The sequence below is a fragment of the Schistocerca cancellata genome, chromosome 5 (assembly GCF_023864275.1).
Source record: "Schistocerca cancellata isolate TAMUIC-IGC-003103 chromosome 5, iqSchCanc2.1, whole genome shotgun sequence".
Classification (NCBI taxonomy): domain Eukaryota; kingdom Metazoa; phylum Arthropoda; class Insecta; order Orthoptera; family Acrididae; genus Schistocerca; species Schistocerca cancellata.
In genome coordinates this window covers 763,192,724-763,212,888 of record NC_064630.1, presented here as the reverse complement: position 1 = coordinate 763,212,888, position 20,165 = coordinate 763,192,724, and the positions used below count along the sequence as shown (strand labels likewise).

Below are 20,165 nucleotides of genomic sequence, written 5' to 3'. Positions count from 1 at the left end.
GGCGAGCCGCCGGCCTGAGTGGCCGAGCGGTTAAAGGCGCTACAGTCTGGAACCGCACGACCGCTACGGTCGCAGGTTCGAATCCTGCCTCGGGCATGGATGTGTGTGATGTCCTTAGGTTAGTTAGGTTTACGTAGTTCTAAGTTCTAGGGGACTTATGACCACAGCAGTTGAGTCCCATAGTGCTCAGAGCCATTTGAACCATTCTTGGCGAGCCAAAAATTTCCACAGGGACGATTCAGCCATAATTTCGCCATCATATTCTTAAACTCATTTTACTTTACCAGTTACGACACGTTTGACTAGTTCGGCGTCGTTAATCACCTCATCTAGCGACGTCTGAGGAACATTCATCTGCCGCTGTACAATGTACGGATATTTTGCAGACATGTTTATCAACACACAAAGGAAGAAATACTCCGAATCGGACTAATACAACACATGAAACTACAAAATTCCCGTTACTTTGGGAGCGTACCACGTGTTAGACACTAAAAAGCCTTATCATAACGTTTCATCGCTAATTTTCACGGAACTTGTGGAAGATTCAAGCAGTAGAACAGGTAATGTGATACCGCTTCGAGCTCCATTGCCGTTGATTGGCACACATTTGTCCAATAGCAAATTTTGATAAAATTATGGAGTTAAGGGTTGGGGTGGAATACGTATTTATCACGTTATTGGTATGGTTTCCTAGTCTCTCCAGTGACAGTATAGACTCCTTGACTTACAGTAGAAACGAAATTAAAAACGTCCAGAAGACGTCGAAAGAAGAAATTCCTGATACCATACACTGACCGTTACACGGTCTAATCGCGTTAATGCGACCGTAGCCTGTTCGACGCCAACGTGCAGTAAGCAGTCTCGGACGGCAGGTGGCAGTACCAGCAGTGGAGGGTATGTCAGGTGTGTCAGGCGACGCGGAAGAGTGCAGTCGTTGTCGTAATGCATAAACCGTGCGATTTATCTGACGTCTAAACAGGCATGATCTTTGGCTTTCGGGTCAAGGGTGAAAGCATGTCCGATATGCCTAAGACTGTATAAACTGTTCAGGTCCGGCCATGATTTAAATAGACCGTGCATGTCAAAATGACTGAACCGTAAATTTACTTTCAAAATCTTTTCTTAAGGAATTTACTTTATTTACTAGCGATTCATCAAGAACATTAATACATTTGATCACACTAGGTGAGCGTGGAAGTAGTTGCCAGGCAGTAACTGATGAAAATGAAATCACCTTTAACAAATGGGAATTTTATTCATAAAAGCCTTTTCAAAAACAGCTTTAAAATTTATAAGCACAAAAGCACCCTCGAAATATCAAGTTACAGTTTTTTTTTAGGCAGAAAGAACAATATTGACAGTATGAGCCTTCGGTCCGAGAAGCTTGCCGCTCCCTTTCAACACGGCCGTAGTAACGACCGCTCACAACAACCTCTGAAAGACTACACTGGTGCAAATCTGCAACACACCAGATTACTTTAAACTAAAAATTTTAACAACTCACACAAACATGTAAACTATGCACCCCGTAAGAGGAATGGAAATGGTACAACCTTCAAATTATTTAATTACTATTACAAACAGTCTTGATCACGATTTATTTAACAAGGTGACCGGTTTCGACCACTACTGTTGTCATCTTCAGACCATTGAGTAGGAACCTCTTTCTGTTGGAGAATTCTCCACAGCAGTGGTCGAAACCGGTCACCTTGTTAAATAAATCGTGATCAAGACTGTTTTTAATAGTAATTATTTATAAGACATTGATCACTGCTGTTCCCGTAATGCATTCAAAAGTAACTCAAATTATTTGCCACCGAAAGTGCAGTTTTTTTTTTTTTTTTGGGTGGGGGACTCTTACGCGGCCGCGGTGGTCTAGCAGTTCTAGGCGCTCAGTCCGGAACCGCGTGACTGCTACGGTCGCAGGTTCGAATCCTGCCTCGGGCACGAATGTGTGTGATGTCCTTAGGTTAGTTAGGTTTAAGTAGTTCTAAGTTCTAGGGGACTGATGACCACAGATGTTAAGTCCCATAGTGCTCAGAGCCATTTGAACCATTTTTTTCTTACGGTGGAAGGGTGGCAACTTTATAAAAATGACTATTTAAATAACCCATGACTTACATAAAATGTACAACATGCTCTACATTACACATATACCGCCTCGCAAGATGATAGGCAAGATAAAAACATTTCAGGATTTCGGCCTTTACACCTTAACTCGTTAACACCGAATCCGACAAACATGACAGAGGCAGCTATTAACGTATGGCAGACCGACAGACAGACAGACAGACAGACACTAACTGCCTAACAAATGCGGACGAGAGACAAACAAGCAAGCTGGGGACGAAAGACTGACCAAGAAAAATGTTCAAATGTGTGTGAAATCTTATGGCACTTAACTGCTAAGGTCATCAGTCCCTAAGCTTACACACTGCTTAACCTAAATTATCCTAAGGACAAACACACACACACACAACCATGCCCGAAGGAGTACTCGAACCTCCGCCGGGACGAGCCGCACAGTCCATGACTGCAGCGCCGTAGACCGCCGGCTAACCCCGCGCGGCACTGACCAAGAAAACAAGTAGAATTTAACAAGTAACTGAAACAACGTATCACGAATCACTTCTAATAATTGCGATTTCTGGCGAAGACCTGGCGCAGCACCCCCAAAACCCTCTCCCGAACCGTCCGCTGCCAGCCGCTTCAACGGACGCAGGAAAGCGCGCCGATCTCCCGTCTCACGGCGTCGCAGCTCGTGCCGGCCAGACTGATGTCGTGGGTTGACTCCTGTAGCTCTCGAAGCCACTACCCCTCGCTATACGGCGCGGCCCACTGGACTCACGTGGTGACCTCTCATCCGCCGACGCTCAAGGCGGACAAGTCATCTTGTGTCTCAGTGCACGACCGACCAACCGATCGATCCAACTGCCAATGACCGTTACCCGAACAACTCGAGCAGACTGGCGGCCTAACAGATATTAGCAGTCCGGACGACAGACAGACCCTAACTGCCGCACAAATGGGAACGAGAGACAGACCAGCAACTGGTGTCGCGAGACCGGCCTAGCCTCACTCCGACTGACCAACCGACCAGACTCACCGCCTAGTGAGGTGATAGCGCCCCTTAAATGCACGTGAACAGGCTACCTTTCCCCTTTCCCACCAGAAGGAGACACCAAAGCTGCGATTGCCACAGCGGCGCCACCGCCAGAAACGGAGGGCGACTGCTTCACACTACGCGCTGCGCTCTTCAAAACAGCAAATTTACCACGGCTCAAAGACTTTATTCAAAACCGGCAGCAACGCAACTGTGGTACAACACAGGCCACAGAAGACAGAGGCACATGACGGCTGCGGAGATCGGTACTGGTGAGTGGACATGCAACTGTTCAGCAACTGCCCGTCCACGTGAATCAAGGGGGCTGCCAAAAATGTCTCCTCAACAACCATTCAGCGAATGTAACTGCATATGGGCCTCTGCAGCAGGTACCTGGTTCAGGCACGCGTGCTGACTGCTGTACGTCGACGCCGAAGGCTGGAAACTGCACGCCACTGCCGCTAGTGGAAGTCCACTGATTGTCGACAGGTGTACTTTTCAGGTGAATCGCGTTTTATGCTCCATCGTACAGATGGCCATATGCGTGTACGGCGTGGCAAAATCGTCGGAAGGATCCAGTTTTGAGGAGGGATCGTTGTAGTCTGGGGAGTGTTTTTGTGGCCTTCTCTGGGTAATGTCTTCTGGAAGGCACAATGGGTCAACACAAGCGTTTATCTATCCTGGGGGACCATGTCAACCCATACATGCAGTTTGTTTTCCCATGACACGATGGATCTAGCATCAGGACATCACAACGTGTCACACAGCTCGTTGAATACGTGCATGGTTAGAAGGGCTGCAGGTCGAGTTCACTGTACTTTCCCGGCCACCAAACTCTCCGCATTTAAACCCAATCCAAAATGTGTGGGACCACCTCGATCGGGCTGTTCACGCCACGGATCCTCAACCGAACACAGCCGGACACGGCGCTGCAGCTGGCAAGGTTGAGTGGTGTCGGTAACTTTCAGAACTTCAGTACCTCTGTTGCAGCGCGTCCACGCTACGAAAGGTGGATATTGAGACGCTTGACAGGAGGTCACAATAATGTGACTAGACAGCGAATCTCCTGGACATGGTGTACAGTGGGTAGGCACAGATTTCAAGGTACTGAACATGGCTGCGCTTCAGTAACTGTGCGTGCAACAGCTTCAGTGCACTAGAAATTGTCGCGCCGTGCATTCATACAGCTCGGTTGCCGCACGTACGACTCGGCCACCGCCTTCTCGAGCACCGTCTCGAGCTCCCGTCTCAGCAGCGTGCCGTACTTCAAAGGGCTCACAGTGAGGGGCGTCACAGGAAATGCAGCAGTCGTACCGCTGGAATCGACGGAGCCAATCAGTGATTAAGTCTCGTCGTCGCTGCCCGGAAGGGGAGTCGTCTGGTGCGCCTCCTGGAATACGGGGCAGGTCTCATCTCAGTGGCGACGCCGTTACTGTGAAAGTGCTTACGGGAGACGAACTTTGCCTACGGACCTGGACACGAGCGATTATACTTAGTTATTAACATGTTGTTTTGTAGGGCGGGCAACCACAGCCAAACTTCGACGCTTTTTCAAAGAAAATTCCGCACTGGCTGTATGAATGATTCATTCATACAGCCAGTGCGTAATTTTCCTTGAAAAATTACTTAGTTATGTTTCACTTTGTTTTCAGAATAAGTCTTCTAAGATGCAATTTGTGGTGTCACCGCCAGACACCACACTTGCTAGGTGGTAGCCTTTAAATCGGCCGCGGTCCGTTAGTATACGTCGGACCCGCGTGTCGCCACTATCAGTGATTGCAGACCGAGCGCCGCCATACGGCAGGTCTAGAGAGACTTCCTAGCACTCGCCCCAGTTGTACAACCGACTTTGCTAGCGATGGTTCACTGACAAAATACGCTCTCATTTGCCGAGACGATAGTTAGCATGGCCTTCAGCTGCGTCATTTGCTACGACCTAGCAAGGCGCCATTACCAGTTACTATTGATACCGTGAATAATGTACCGTCCAGAGCGACGTTCACCATTAATGGATTAAAGTTAAGTATTCCACCAGCTACGTCCGTTTTCTAAATTCTAATTTCCTTGTCCTGTTCCAGACCTCACGCCAGCCTGCATGAGCTAAAACGCGTGCCTTTCGGCTTCCTCTAGTACCCGGTGTTGGCTCTCCTGCCAACCACAACACAATTAAATGCGATTTTCCATTTGGGAGTTTGTAGTTGGGACAGTAGAAATAAAAGCCTACTAGTTGCAACATACAGGTTTATTAAAACTTGAATATGGTTTCGACTGTTTTAAAACGTCTTCATCAGACGATGTAGTAGCATTGCGTTACCTTTAGTCAAAGTGAGAGTCTTTGACTCTCCTACATGACGTTCACTGAATCAAATGGTTAAAATGGCTCTGAGCACTATGGGACTTAACTTCTGAGGTCACTAGTCGCTTAGAACTTAGAACTAATTAAACCTAACTAACCTAAGGACATCACACACATCCATGCCCGAGGCAGGATTCGAACCTGCGACCGTAGCTTTCGCTCGGTTCCAGACTGCAGCGCCTAGAACCGTACGGCCACTCCGGCCGGCGAAGTAAGGATCCCTGTACCGGAAACGAACGTGTCGAAAGTTATAAACGAAAACCGTTCTAATACCTCTGATAGTTAAATACGTTGTTCTTGTGTTACGAAGAGTGTAGGGCTGGTAACTTTCAGTGGTGGTAGTGTGGACAAAAACGAGAAAAAATATCCAATAAACGTTGGCTCTAAATTGCATACCTGAGGAGATATTACCATTCGTTCATCTTCCCTAATGTGAAACACATCTCCTCTACTGAGCAAGTGTTCATAGTTCCTCAGGTATGCAATTTAGAGCCCACGTTTATTGTATATTTTTTTCTGGTTTTTCTTCACACTACCACCACTGAAAGTTACCAGCCCTACACTCTTCGCAAAACAAGAACCGGTACATTTATTCAACTGTCAGAGGTATCAGAACGGTTTTCGTTTACAACTTTCGAATCGTTCGTTTCCGGTACAGGGATCCTTACTAATCGTTCTCCATCATCCTAGAAAGTCTGTAACGTCATCACGGAATCACCCCCAGTATACATACATTTACAGACGCCCGTGCCAATAACTTTGACGCTCTGTAGTCTCGTTGGATGAAGTTTCCGGACAGGGGTTCCTATTCAAAATACGATGTACTCACTTCCCTCTACAAGCCCTAGAAGTTTGTAACGGGAATTTCCGACCACCCTGTATAAAAGTAGTAGCCGTCTGCTGTAAGGTTTTGTCTTAATAACATCCATTTTGAGTATAGATGATATGATTTTACGTCCTATTTCTTCTGGTGAAGAGGGTTTTAAAACCGTCGAAACCATGGTCAAGGTTTAATAAACGTGTAATTTGCAACTGGTTGGCAGTTATTTCTAATGCACTGAAGCCCGACGGTGTGGCCGTGCGGTTCTAGGCGCTTCAGTCTGAAATCGCATGACCGCTACGGTCGCAGGTTCGAATCCTGCCTCGGCCATGGATGTGTGTGATGTCCTTAGGTTAGTTAGGTTTAAGTAGTTCTAAGTTCTAGGGGACTGATGACCACATATGTTAAGTCGCATAGTGCTCAGAGCCATTTTTTTCTAATGCACTGATAACTGAGTAGGCACATTTGCGGTATATGTGGATAATTTGGAAAATGTCTTGCGAAAAACACCTTAGAAAAAATTTCAAGTCGTGTGTAAAGTTCCTTGGGAGTCGATAATTGCTCTCATTCTCAAATATTAAAATTATGTTGTTAAATCCTTAACGTAAGGTTATACGTCTTAATGAGTAGGTTATAACAGCATTTAAAATTTTTGAATTCGGTCAATAAAATATGAAAAACTGTTAATGGAAATTTTTGTCAACCTTCATCTGGAGCCTGTAACCGCTTTACGCGTTTAGTAATATAGATTAACTGTGTCCTGCACAGGATGTAGCGGCTATACATGACTTTCCCAGCAACAAAGCCGTACCGATTAAGACTTAGCAACATTCGCCCAGCTCTTCGCTTTCTCGGGGGTGAACCAGTTGTCTGCCTTGAACCATCAGAAGACAACGTTTACGTAGATTTGATACGGGACAAGTGGAACTGTATTGCAGGATATATTTGGGACAGCTGCTTCGCGCCCTCTAGCTAAGCACTGAAACAAAGATTTCATTTATTGATGTAAGTAGTGTATATGTTTCTAGCGGAGACGTCGTCAGGATGGTGTTGTGGAATCTGCAGAGCGTTTTTCGCCACTATAAAACATAATTACTTAGTTAATATTTATTCATTCAGTTCTGTGGCAGCCAGCACCAGTGACACGTTGAAATTTCGCTGTCTCCTGTTCCAACAGTTCCGTGCAAGTACTGCGGGTTGACGCCTGCAGTCTGTAGGCGAAGCCATAGCGTGAGTTTATGCCCCCATACTGTGTTAGAGCGTCCTAGACCCGACTCTGGAAAATGACGATGACCCGCGCTGACCCTTTGGAGCCTACGACGCTGTCGGATGTAGTGTAGCCGGTGATCCTGGCAGGCACGCCCTGACATCCACAAGAGCCTGCAGCGACGATCAGGAACAGACGCACCAGATGGGCTTCACAAGTAGCAGTGACGATGATGAGACAAGCTGCGCGAGATATACTGGTGTTGGGAGACCTTCAATCTCCCCATCAGCGGTGTGGTATGCGGCGGCCAATGCAAAGCGGTTGGATGTTGTCAACTCAGGAACGGCAAGAAGCGTTTTCACGAGAAATGATGGAAGATGTAGTACATGGATGTCACAGTAGGAGGGCAAGGGCAGACCACACCAATTTTGTTATCAGGTTGATATGCAAATTAATTAAATTGATCTTAGTTACCCCAATCCTGATGATGTCAGGTGTTTTCCCCAGACGGCACGTGGCACCCCGCCAACTACCTCTCCCCACCCCACCTTTTCCCGCTCCCCTACTTATCCTATTGGCAGGGATATCGAATTTTGCCGGGAAATTAAAAAAAATGGTGGAACTTTCAAAAATGGTGAAAATTTCTTTGTCCCAAGGCTGTGCTGACGCCCCATCGCACCCTCTCCTGGGAATTGGCGGGAAATTCAGAAATGGCGATGCCCTTTCCGGGAAACGAATAGTGGTACTTCTGGACAGAAAGCTGAAGTGTACACCCCCCGCCCCCCTCAACACAGGGGAAGCGTCCAAATGAAGGACAGGGGAGGAAATGTAGGTTACTGTACTTTATTTATTTTGGTTAAGAAACTGAAGTAAAGATCAGTCCTAATTACATAATTAATAATTCTGTCGGTGACAGCAAAGGACCTGGAAGAGCAGCTGAACGAAATGGACAGTGTCTTAAAAGAAAGATATAAGATGAACATCAACAAAAGCAAAACGAGGATAATGGAATGTAGTCGATTTAAATCAGGTGATGCTGAGGAATTAGGTTAGGAAATGAGACGCTTGAAGTAGTAAATGAGTTCTGCTATATGAGGAGCAAAATAACTCATGATGGTAGAAGTAGAGAGGGTATAAAATGTAGACTGGCAATGGCAAGGAAAGCGTTTCTGAAGAAGAGAAATTTGTTAACATCGAGTATGGATTTGTCAGGAAGTCTTTTCTGAAAGTATTTTTATGAAGTGTAGGCCTGTGTGCAGTGAAACATGGACGGTAAATAGCTTCGATAAGAAGAGACTAGAAGGTTTCGAAGTGTGGTGCTACAGAAGAATGCTGAAGATTAGATGGGTAGATCACATAACTAATGAGGAGGTACTGAATAGAATTGGAGAGAAGAGAGTGGCACAACTTGAGTAGAAGAAGGGATCGGTTGGTAGGACACGTTCTGAGGCGTCAAGGGATCTCCAATTTAGTACTGGAGGGCGGCGTGGAGTGGTCTCAAATCTGTACTCAGTACGCTTTTGCACAGTATATAGATAAAGTATAAGAGTTGAACAATATCTTTTGTCGGTTGCAGCTCAAAATGAGTGCAAAACATCTGAAGCGTCACGAGGCAGTGTTCCTTGTAAATCGTCCAAAGATACCAAAACTTTCATATGGAGTTGCTGCTGGAATTCTCAGAACGTCAAAGACATTCGGTGCGAAGTGGGTCAGACGATATTTAGAGCTTGGAAAGGTGGATCATTTACCGGAGAGAGGGCTAAGGTGCCACGTTCTTATCGATAATGGCGGCAATTGGATTAACTATTAGATAATTGTGAAATTAGTAACAACACATGTTTTCATGTGAATATATACACTACTGGCCATTAAAATTGCTACACCACGAAGATGCCGTGCTACAGACGCGAAATTTAAACGACAGGAAGATGATGCTGTTATATGCAAATGATTACCTTTTCAGAGCATTCACAGAAGGTTGGCGCCGGTGGCGACACCTACAATGTGCTGACATGAGGAAAGTTTCCAATCGATTTCTCATACACAAAGAGCAGTTGACCGGCGTTGCCTGGTGAAACGTTGTTGTGATGCCTCGTGTAAGGAGGAGAAATGCGTACCATCACGTTTCCGACTTTGATAAAGGTCGGATTGTAGCCTATCGCGATTGCGGTTTATCTTATCGTGACATTGCTGCTCGCGTTGGTCGAGATCCAATGACTGTTAGCATAATATGGAATCGGTGGGTTGAGGAGGATAATACGGAATGCCGTGCTGGATCCCAACGACCTCGTATCACTAGCAGTCCAGATGACGGGCATCATATCCGCATGGCTCTAACGGATCGTGCAGCCACGTCTTGATCCCTGAGTCAACAGATGGGGACGTTTGCAAGACAACAACCATCTGCACGAACAGTTCGACGGCGTTTACAGCAGCTTGGACTATCAGCTCGGAGACCATGGCTGCGGTTACCCTTGACGCTGCATCACAGACAGGAGCGCCTGCGATGGTGTACTCAACGACGAACCTGGGCGCACGAATGGCAAAACGTCATTTTTTCGGATGAATCCTGGTTCTGTTTACAGCATCATGATGGTCGCATCCGTGTTTGGCGACATCGTGGTGAACGCACATTGGAAGCGTTTATTCGTCATCGGCATACTGGCGTATCACCCGGCCTGGTGGTATGGGTGCCATTGGATACACGTCTCGGTCACCTCTTGTTTGCATTGACGGCACTTTGAACAGTGGACGTTAAATTTCAAATGTGTTACGACCCATGGATCTACCCTTCATTCGATCCATGCGAAACCCTACATTTCAGCAGGATAATGCACGACCGCATGTTGCAGGTCCTGTACGGGCCTTTCTGGATACAGAAAATGTCCGACTGCTGCCCTGGCCAGCACATTCTCCAGATCTCTCACCAATGGAAAACGTCTGGTCAATGGTGGCCGAGCAACTGGCTCGTCACAATACGCCGGCCACTACTCTTGATGAACTGTGGTATCGTGCTGAAGCTGCATGGGCAGCTGTACCTGTACACGCCATGCAAGCTCTGTTTTGGCCGGCCAAGGTGGCCGAGCGGTTCTAGGCGCTACGATCTGAACCGCGCGACCGCTACGGTCGCAGGTTCGAATCCTGCCTCGGGCATGTATGTGTGTGATGTCCTTAGGTTAGTTAGGTTTAAGTAGTTCTAAGTTCCAGGGAACTGATGACCTCAGAAGTTACGTCCCATAGTGCTCAGAGCAATTTTAAACCATTTGAACCAAGCTCTGTTTGATTCAATGCCCAGGCGTATCAAGGCCGTTATTAGGCCAGAGCTGGTTGTTCTGGGTACTGATTTCTCAGGATCTATGCACCCAAATTGCGTGAAGATGTAAACACATGTCAGTTCTAGTATAATATATTTGTCCAGTGAATACCCGTTTATCATCTGTATTTCTTCTTGGTGTAGGAATTTTAATGGCCAGTAGTGTTCAAATGTCGCCGCACTGTGTATTTATAATAGTGTCCTTTATTTCATGTAGATAACGGCGTACTCTTTCTTCTGGAACTGACTGTACATCGGGACTACTCTGGTGGACTGCGGTAGAGATTTTGTTATATGGTCTTGGAATTTTCTGATCAATATCTTCCCGGTATCGATATCTACGTTAGGCAAATGTCGTTGAGATTCTCTATACCCTGTAAGGATGAACTCTCCGTGTACAAAGCCGGCCGCGGTGGTCTCGCGGTTCTAGGCGCGCAGTCCGGAACCGCGCGACTGCTACGGTCGCGGGTTCGAATTCTGCCTCGTGCATGGATGTGTGTGATGTCCTTAGGTTAGTTAGGTTTAAGTAGTTCTAAGTTCTAGGGGACTGATGACCACAGCTGTTAAGTCCCATAGTGCTCAGAGCCATTTGAACCATTTGAACCGTATACAAAACTAAGTACGTACGGAACCATCAATGTGTGAGTTGTACTCTGACTTGGTTAGGGTGTGATTTTCCTTTTATGTACAGCGTATCATACTTGTGATGCTCCATGTACAGCGTATCATACTTGTGATGCTCCCAGCATGAGGAAATGAATAAAAGTGCGATTTCTCATTTCAGGGTGTTGGGGAACGTCTAGCACCTGAACCGGTCGCTCCGCTTCACCCCTTCGAGCAGGTACGTACAGACTGCCTTCCGCTCTGGGCCACGCGACGGCAAGGCAGACCGAGCAGCAGCTGAACCGCTTGCGATAGCTGGCACCCTCGCACTGCACTGCTCAAAGGAGCCGAGTGGCAGACAGCTGCGGGCGTGCCGAGAAACAGTCCCGGCAGTGACGTTGAGTGACTGAGCAAAACCCTGGGTGTTGGCGCGCTGATTCGTAGCGTGCTCAACCTGAATGTGGGCACCCTAGAGCCGCCCCCTCTGCGGGGCGTGAAAACTCACGTAGCGGAGAATCTGATGACGTCACAGCGTGGAGTTCCGCCTTTCCCCCACTACACTTCGAAGCGCGGAATGAAGAATCTAGCGTGTCAGATTTTCGTTCCGTGGAGGGAAACGTGCCTAGTGAGGTGCAACATTGCTTGTACATCACAAACAGAACACAGGAGGGGTCAAATTCTGGGGAGTTACATTTCTTACAAGGTAGTTTTTTTCGCCTTATAGAATTCGTGGTATGAATATAAGCTGGAACGGCATTTTCACTCTGCAACGGAGTGTGGGTTTATATGAAACTTCCTGACAGATTAAAACTGTGTGCCGGACAGGAGGATCTGTCGAAAACGTGTCGCTGTAGATACGATTTGTTATAACTAAAACGTTGCCGGTGTTTGACTTTTTTTTAGTGTCATAACTTGTGTGCTAGGTTTGTATACTGTTTCAGTGCTACGGCAAAACGATGATCTATCGAAAGCGCATCGTTCTGGTATAATTTGTTATCGTTAAACAATAATGACATTTGTAGATTGTCTTCAGACAGTGTGCATCATATAAGGAGAGCCTGATGTGTGGAAGACGTAGCATACTTGATAGCGTGTTGCGCTGTGGAAACAGAAAAAGCAGGTTCGCACCCACCTTCTTCCATATTCTTTTTAACCTTTTGTTTTGCAAAACATCTTGCGTCTTTTTTATTAGTACAATACTATTACCTGCAGTAATGTATTTGCTCCACTTCTTGTTGCATAGGCATAGTAGACGACCACTTTCAGCTACTTCGACCTGATAACCCCCTCATTTTCATCCTCAAAGCTCTTTTCGTCACTGAGCGCATCCCTGCTGGCGTCTCTGTCTTCAAAGAATCGACACATTTCATCGCCGACTTTGATTTGAAAGGCATTTGCCACGCGCATTAATGAACTGTGGCCTACACTGAATAGACATACGGCGAAATTTGAAGCAATGTTGACAATTTCGCTTCGGCTGTACGTTATTTTTGGAGCGTGCCTCCAAATGAGACTATTAGGACTTTCGTTCATATTTTGAGTAAAATCGCCCAAACAACGCTACACCAAATCAGGTTTACTAACATTAGTGCCGCGCGGTGTAGCACGCGGTCCCAGGCGCCTTGCCACGGTTCGCCCGCTCCCCCTCGCCACCTCCCCCACCCCCACCTCCCGTGGAAGGTTCCAGTGTTCCCTCAGGAATGAGTAATGGGTGTACGTGTTGTCCTTAGCGTAAGTTAATGTTAGATTAAGTAGTGTGTAAGCCTAGGGACCGATGACCTCAGCAGCTTGGTCCGATAGGAAATTACCACAAAATCACACCAGTATAAGTAGAGTTCATGCCACCGATAACGACTTGTGACAAACAATTCTCTAACGCCGAGGTGTGCCGTGCACGCTCGGCTTCAAACGCCCACAGAATCGTTAGTTCGCGCGTAATATTTTCGGGAATGATTCTTCAATGTATATACATTCGATTTCCGTAATAACAAAACTTCGTTTTTTTTTTTCGACCGTCACCCTGTCGTTCTCCCTTAAAGCCGGATTTTCCTGGGCCCAGGAATTCTGCGCTGCGCAGTACTCAAAGAGCCCCTTGTACTGCGTCGTCCAGTCAACAGAGACAGAATGGTGGAGGTGTTTTACCACAGATCGCAACGCATAGTGCACCAACGCTTAACCTCACAGATGACAAGCAAGCAGCTTCTGTACGAGTCTAATTCGCAGCGCCATAGACGGCGAAGAGTATCCGTGATCGCCAGAGAAGGCACAGAAAAGGAGAAAAAGGTGTCACAGGTTCTGCTGCAAAAACGAAGAGCGCCAGCTACTAGGTCAGGCTGAGATTTCTAGAATGTGTCGAAGATGAAAGGAGCACTATGTCAAATGTTCCACCGCTTACTGGAAAAATGGAAAATTGCCATGAATTGTCGGCGGAGCGTCACAGTGGCTTCTGCAGCAACGGTCACGATAACTGTCCAGAAGCAGATGAGTGTGAACCACTTCCCGTCCTCACATCTCAGCCAACATCGGAATACGTCTTTTAGCCACATGCCAAAGTCCTTTGGGCGAAATGAAGAAGGATATTGAGGCGCTTCTCAAATATTTAAACGAGAGGAAAGAAACCGACTCCACTTTAAAAACCTGTCTGTAAGAGCTGTGGAAATCAGCCCCACAAGAGAATTAAATAGACATATTCTTCAAAACCGTGAAAAATTTTCAGCCAGATCTCATTATGCAGACCAAGATGAGAGTTTTGCAAATCGTCACAGATATAGAGTTGTCAAACCAACAGCACCACTGCAGTTGTAGTTCACAAACTGTCGATTGTAATGGAAGTCATTCGTCCTTGCAGCGCTCACCAGCACCGTTCCCTAGAGCCACCAGTCACGCCTACTACACCTCTTGGTGAAATTACTCAAACGATAGACATGCTCACTGAAACACTCATGCCCCTACTTATGAACACTAGCGATAATACAGAACAGGACAGTGATTGTACAAGGTTCCATACTTTACTTACTATATAAAACTCGCAGGAATCTTCGAAAATTTTTTGTGGTTGTCCATAACTGAGGTTTTTGTTGTTTGTGTTTGTGTGTGTGTGTGTGTGTGTGTGTGTGTGTCAGACTTGTAAAACATATATTTTCTCATTCAATTTCTTGTAAAAAAATTATTTATAGCTATCAAATATCTTTTCACACAACGTGCTTCCCAGACAGCACTTGTGAACTGAAAAACTCAAACGCACATCATACGAGGTGCATTCAAGTTCTAAGGCCTCCGATTTTTTTTCTAATTAACTACTCACCCGAACTCGATGAAACTGGCGTTACTTCTCGACGTAATCGCCCTGCAGACGTACACATTTTTCACAACGCTGACGCCATGATTCCATGGCAGCGGCGAAGGCTTCTTTAGGAGTCTGTTTTGACCACTGGAAAATCGCTGAAGCAATAGCAGGACGGCTGGTGAATGTGCGGCCACGGAGAGTGTCTCGTTGTTGGAAAAAGCCAAAAGTCACTAGGAGCCAGGTCAGGTGAGTAGGGAGCATGAGGAATCACTTCAAAGTTGTTATCACGAAGAAACTGTTGCGTAACGTTAGCTCGATGTGCGGGTGCGTTGTCTTGGTGAAACAGCACACGCGCAGCCCTTCCCGGACGTTTTTGTTGCAGTGCATGAAGGAATTTGTTCTTCAAAACATTTTCGTAGGATGCACCTGTTACCGTAGTGCCCTTTGGAACGCAATGGGTAAGGATTACGCCCTCGCTGTCCCAGAACATGGACACCATCATTTTTTCAGCACTGGCGGTTCCCCGAAATTTTTTTGGTGGCGGTGAATCTGTGTGCTTCCATTGAGCTGACTGGCGCTCTGTTTCTGGATTGAAAAATGGCATCTACATCTCATCCATTGTCTCAACCGACGAAAAGAAAGTCCCATTCATGCTGTCATTGCGTGTCAATATTGCTTGGCAACATGCCACACGGGCAGCCGTGTGGTCGTCCGTCAGCATTCGTGGCACCCACCTGGATAACACTTTTCGTATTTTCAGGTCGTCATGCAGGATTGTGTGCACAGAACCCACAGAAATGCCAACTCTGGAGGCGATCTGTTCAACAGTCATTCGGCGGTCCCCCAAAACAATTCTCTCCACTTTCTCGATCATGTCGTCAGACTGGCTTGTGTGAGCCCAAGGTTGTTTCGGTTTGTTGTCACACGATGTTCTGCCTTATTTAACTGTCGCACCCACGAACACACTTTCGACACATCCATAACTCCATCACCACATGTCTCCTTCAACTGTCGATGAATTTCAGTTGGTTTCACACCACGCAAATTCAGAAAACGAATGGTTGCACGCTGTTCAAGTAAGGAAAACGTCGCCATTTTAAGTATTTAAAACAGTTCTCATTCTCGCCGCTGGCGGTAAAATCCCATCTGCCGTACGGTGCTGCCATCTCTGGGACGTATTGACAATGAACGCGGCCTCATTTTAAAACAATGCGCATGTTTCTATCTCTTTCCAGTCCAGAGAAAAAAAATTGGAGGCCTTAGAACTTGAATGCACCTCGTATTTACGTTTTGGGGGCTTGTCGACTCTATACGTCCCGTCCTGTTTTGTGGCGCAAAACTCGTACTGCCGTAGCTGAGTCGGCGCAATTTGATCCCTGACAGCCAACAATGGGCCGGGCGCGGCAGCTTCGCAGGCCTACCTCGACGAATAACGTAATGAGATTTTGTGAAAGTCTGTATGACAACAGCTCAGTGTTGTGACAGCTCTGTAGACGTCTGCTATTTCAGCCTGCAGCTACTATCGCTTCACAGATGAAAGCTGGGAACAACGCTACGAGCTGTGAGGGATCTTCTTACGCCATCTTGCCTATAGAAAGACTGCTTATGCAGGTCGTCAGATGGCGCAGTTCGCTACCAGGACAGTAGGCCGTCTGGAGTCTTTCGTTCCTTACAAGGGAATGGTCAGACTTTTCATGTCGAAACCTGTGTTGCTTTTTTTACCACTGTGAGTTAACATTGCAAGAAGTCTGTATGCAGAATTTTAGCTGCTGACATGACCTGGAAGTCTGTTAACAATTTTATGAAGTAAGACATTATTGTCGCATGGTTTCCGCGCTTATAACTGCGTCTTGTACAACCCTGACGTCTCTCGCTACGTTATACCAACGCCATCTAGGGACAAGGTGGCGTTAGCTACGCGCCGCTCTCTCGCTACAGCAGTGAGAGAGCTGATTCCCCCAGTGAAAGCGATCGTATGATAATGAAACATTCGTTGACAAATATGGCTGATATGTTATCTACAACATTCTTTCCAAATAGCTATGAAATAGACACAAATAAATATACGGTTTAGAACACGTCCAAATTTTATTTCTAGTAATTACCGCAAAAATGCGAAATATTGATACAATGTTCAAAACATAGGTTTTTTGTGCACCAAGAACATACAAGCAAAGACTACATATGGCAGCCCTGCGAATCACAGACGTTGTTAGATGTCCGTAGACAAAACTGGGCTGGTGTTAGGAACCAATCAGGCCTAGTATCAGTATATTTCGACGAGTGCCACACATATTTAATCAAATTCTGAAACCGTGGGGAGGAAAATTGATAATGTACTACTGACTGCAGCTTGAGAATATTGTCACGGTGATAGACAGGAAATTGCAATGATCTGCAGACAATAATTTTCTGTTAGTTTTCTGCAAAATGCCTTGCACTGACGGAAAAATTCTCTGTCTAAAGCTTGAATTACGTTCGTCGTGCCGGGTGGAATCTGAAGTATCTCTAATTCTTTGTCAGGGTGGGCTCGAAATACAGCTTTTAATGAATCAGACCTTTTATGACCTGACCACGAATCTAGAAGAGATTTGTTCCCGCAGAACGGAAGAAAAGCATGACGCATGAAAAGTGTAACATTTTCATTTCCCATTTTTCCAGACTTCGATGCGTCTACCACAAGATTGTTTGCGTAGAACATTGTTCTTTTGACACGTGGTCCAAAACGTCCAGTTGGTTCTTGAAGACACACATATACTTTACGCAGCAATGAACCATCCAGACTAATTATGGGCATTGTAGTATATGAATGGGTGAGTGCAGTCGTGGACTGCGCAATCGCCTCAATATGTTTTTCCACTTTGAATGCCAGTGTTCTTTCCGCACGCATTTATTTTTGAAAACCTGACTGACCTGCATTGTACACGTACGATTCACTAAAACTAGCGATCTCATTTTTTGCATTCGTAAGAAAAGCTCGATACAAATTTTGTTATTTTTCTTGCCACAATTTTATGTGATCTTTTGAAGCGACTAATCAACGTCGAGAAGCTGTAAATTCTTTAGCGCCTATCGCGTTGGCAATCTCTAACGCCCAATCACGCAAAGTTGTATCGCTGACACTAAATGACTGTTGTCTGGCATCGGTAAATAGCTCAAAAAGTCGCGCATTTATCTCCGTCGCAATTTCCAGTCGACTTCGACTCTTACGTCGTCCAGCGACTTCCTTTTTCCATCTATACAATTCACGTTCAGAACGGACAAAGCGATACTTATTTTGAACAGTACTGACACGTAGGCGTTTCTTACCACTTTCGTTCAACCAATACGTCACCGCTTTTTCTTTGTCTGATAAGGTAATTGTAGTTGCTGGTGTTACTTTCGGAGATAACTGATGATGGTACGTGGCACTATCACTCGAAGAGTCTTCATGAGTGCAACTTTCGTCGGTGTCTTCGCCGTCTGTAGATTCACAGTCTGCAATATCGAGTGTTTCAGTTGTTTATAGCCACATGTCTGTGCCATTTATATGCTCGTCTAGAAGTTTAACAACCATGTCGCACAACACATAGTCTTCACGCATGTTTTCTGTTGATTGCTTCATTTGGCGTCTGTGGTATATCTCCATGGCAAGCAGTAAACCATTTACAGGGTTCGCCATCACCTGCGAGGGGAGATTGAATGTTCATCGTAAAGTGGCTTGCGGAGTATAGATGAACACGTACTGAACATCTTTCACATCTCTAACCAGTTTCGGGACGGTATGTTTCGAAATACGTACCAGAAATTAAAAGGACGTGCATGCCACAGAAACGAATATTCGTTTCCCCTTTCCACCAAAACCGTGCAGCGATATTCCTCTTTAATGAACGCCGCGATAAGACGGCCGCACTTCCCGACCATGCGCACAACGCTCGCGACTCGCCATTTCCAGGGGTGACCAGCTGTCACTGCAAGCGCCAAGCAGGAAACACAGCCATGTTCGTGATTTTTTTTAGGTGACTTCCAGTTCTTGTCAGCAGCTACAATTTCGCATACGGACTTTTTGCACAGTTAAATAAGAGTGCTAAAAAAAGCAATACATGTTTCGGCATGACAAGTCTGACCATTCCCTTGTTAGACAGGGTGATTTTTTTTCCCCCGTGTCCAAACTCTATGGATCGATCCATGAGAGGATGCTGAACAAAAAAGGTCTAACGAACTTATGTCTGGAAATGCATGGTTTCCGTGCTAGAGACCATTGGTTCACATTGTTACAGAGACTGTGGTCTAACGAGCGCTGTACCATGCAGCCACAGTTACAGTATGTCTTGAAAATGGTTTCCATGTGCCTCAAGTCACTCGTGTACTCGCCATAGCATATTCTGTCCCACACGTTCACATCGGCCAGGCTGCAAGCGAACAGCGTGAAAGGGAACATGAATACGCTGCTACAGTGTCACCACATCTGGAATGAGCTCTGCATACATGATACATTTGAGATGGCCCCATAACCAGAAATCACACGGATTGAGATCCGGTGAACGAGCAGGCTGTGCAAGTGGGCCCACTCGTCGGATCCATCGACCGTGAAATGCACGGTTGAGATGCGTCCGGACGTTAACGGCGAAGTGGGCTGGATCACCATCAAGTAGCAGCCACGTAACCCCTCGAATCATCAATGGCACTCCTTCCAGCAGGAGAGGCAAAGTCACCCGCAAGAAACACCGAGTCCGCAGCTCGTGGTCGTGCGGTAGCGTTCTCGCTTCCCACGCCCTGGTTCCCGGGTTCGATTCCCGGCGGGGTCAGGGGTTTTCTCTGCCTCGTGATGACTGGGTGTTGTGTGCTGTCCTTAGGTTAGTTAGGTTTAAGTAGTTCTAAGTTCTAGGGGACTGATGACCATAGATGTTAAGTCCCATAGTGCTCAGAGCCATTTGAACAACTTTTGAAGAAACACCGATAGTTCCGACCTGTTAGGCGACGTGGAAGGCAGACTGGTCCAGAAATACGCTCGTCAGTTACCCTGGCCCACATATTCCGGCTGCAACGATGCTGATAATTCACCGTACCATAGGGGTCCTGCATGCTCTCCCACACATGGCTGTTATGAAAGTTCAAGATACCACTCCGCGTAAAGGTGGCTACATATGTGAACAGGATAGATGACACAAGTCCCGGAATCGTTGTTGCCTGCTAACGAAACCTGCGACAGAACTGCTCCTGGTGTGAAAAGTCTGTCGCTAGTAAGCTTCAAATGGTTCAAATGGCTCTGAGCACTATGGGACTTAACATTTGAGGTCATCAGTCCTCTAGAACTACTTAAACCTAACACACATCCATGCCCGAGGCAGCATTCCAACCTGTGACCGTAGCTGTCGCATGGTTCCAGACTGAAGCGCCTAGAACCTCTCGGTCACCGCTAGTAAGCCCTGTACATGCTGTAAGTGACAAGGGTAGTAAGAGTTGTCATGAAGAATGTTCCACACGCTTCCTTG

At 46.4% G+C, this 20,165-nt stretch overlaps 1 protein-coding gene and 1 non-coding gene across 7 annotated transcripts in view; both read left to right on the top strand.

The window, feature by feature from the left end:
* The window catches only part of LOC126187883 (adipokinetic hormone/corazonin-related peptide receptor variant I), a 1,289,392-nt gene that overhangs the window by 328,539 nt on the left and 940,688 nt on the right, over nt 1–20,165 (top strand). For all 6 annotated transcript variants that reach the window (XR_007537802.1, XM_049929223.1, XM_049929225.1 and 3 more), the window contains exon 2: nt 11,587–11,643. The gene's annotated coding sequence lies outside the window, so the exon portion shown is untranslated. The remainder of the gene's footprint in view (nt 1–11,586; nt 11,644–20,165) is intronic.
* On the top strand, nt 13–96 carry Trnas-gga (transfer RNA serine (anticodon GGA)). The gene is given in 2 exon segments: nt 13–52; nt 62–96. It is a non-coding gene; the product is annotated as a tRNA-Ser (tRNA).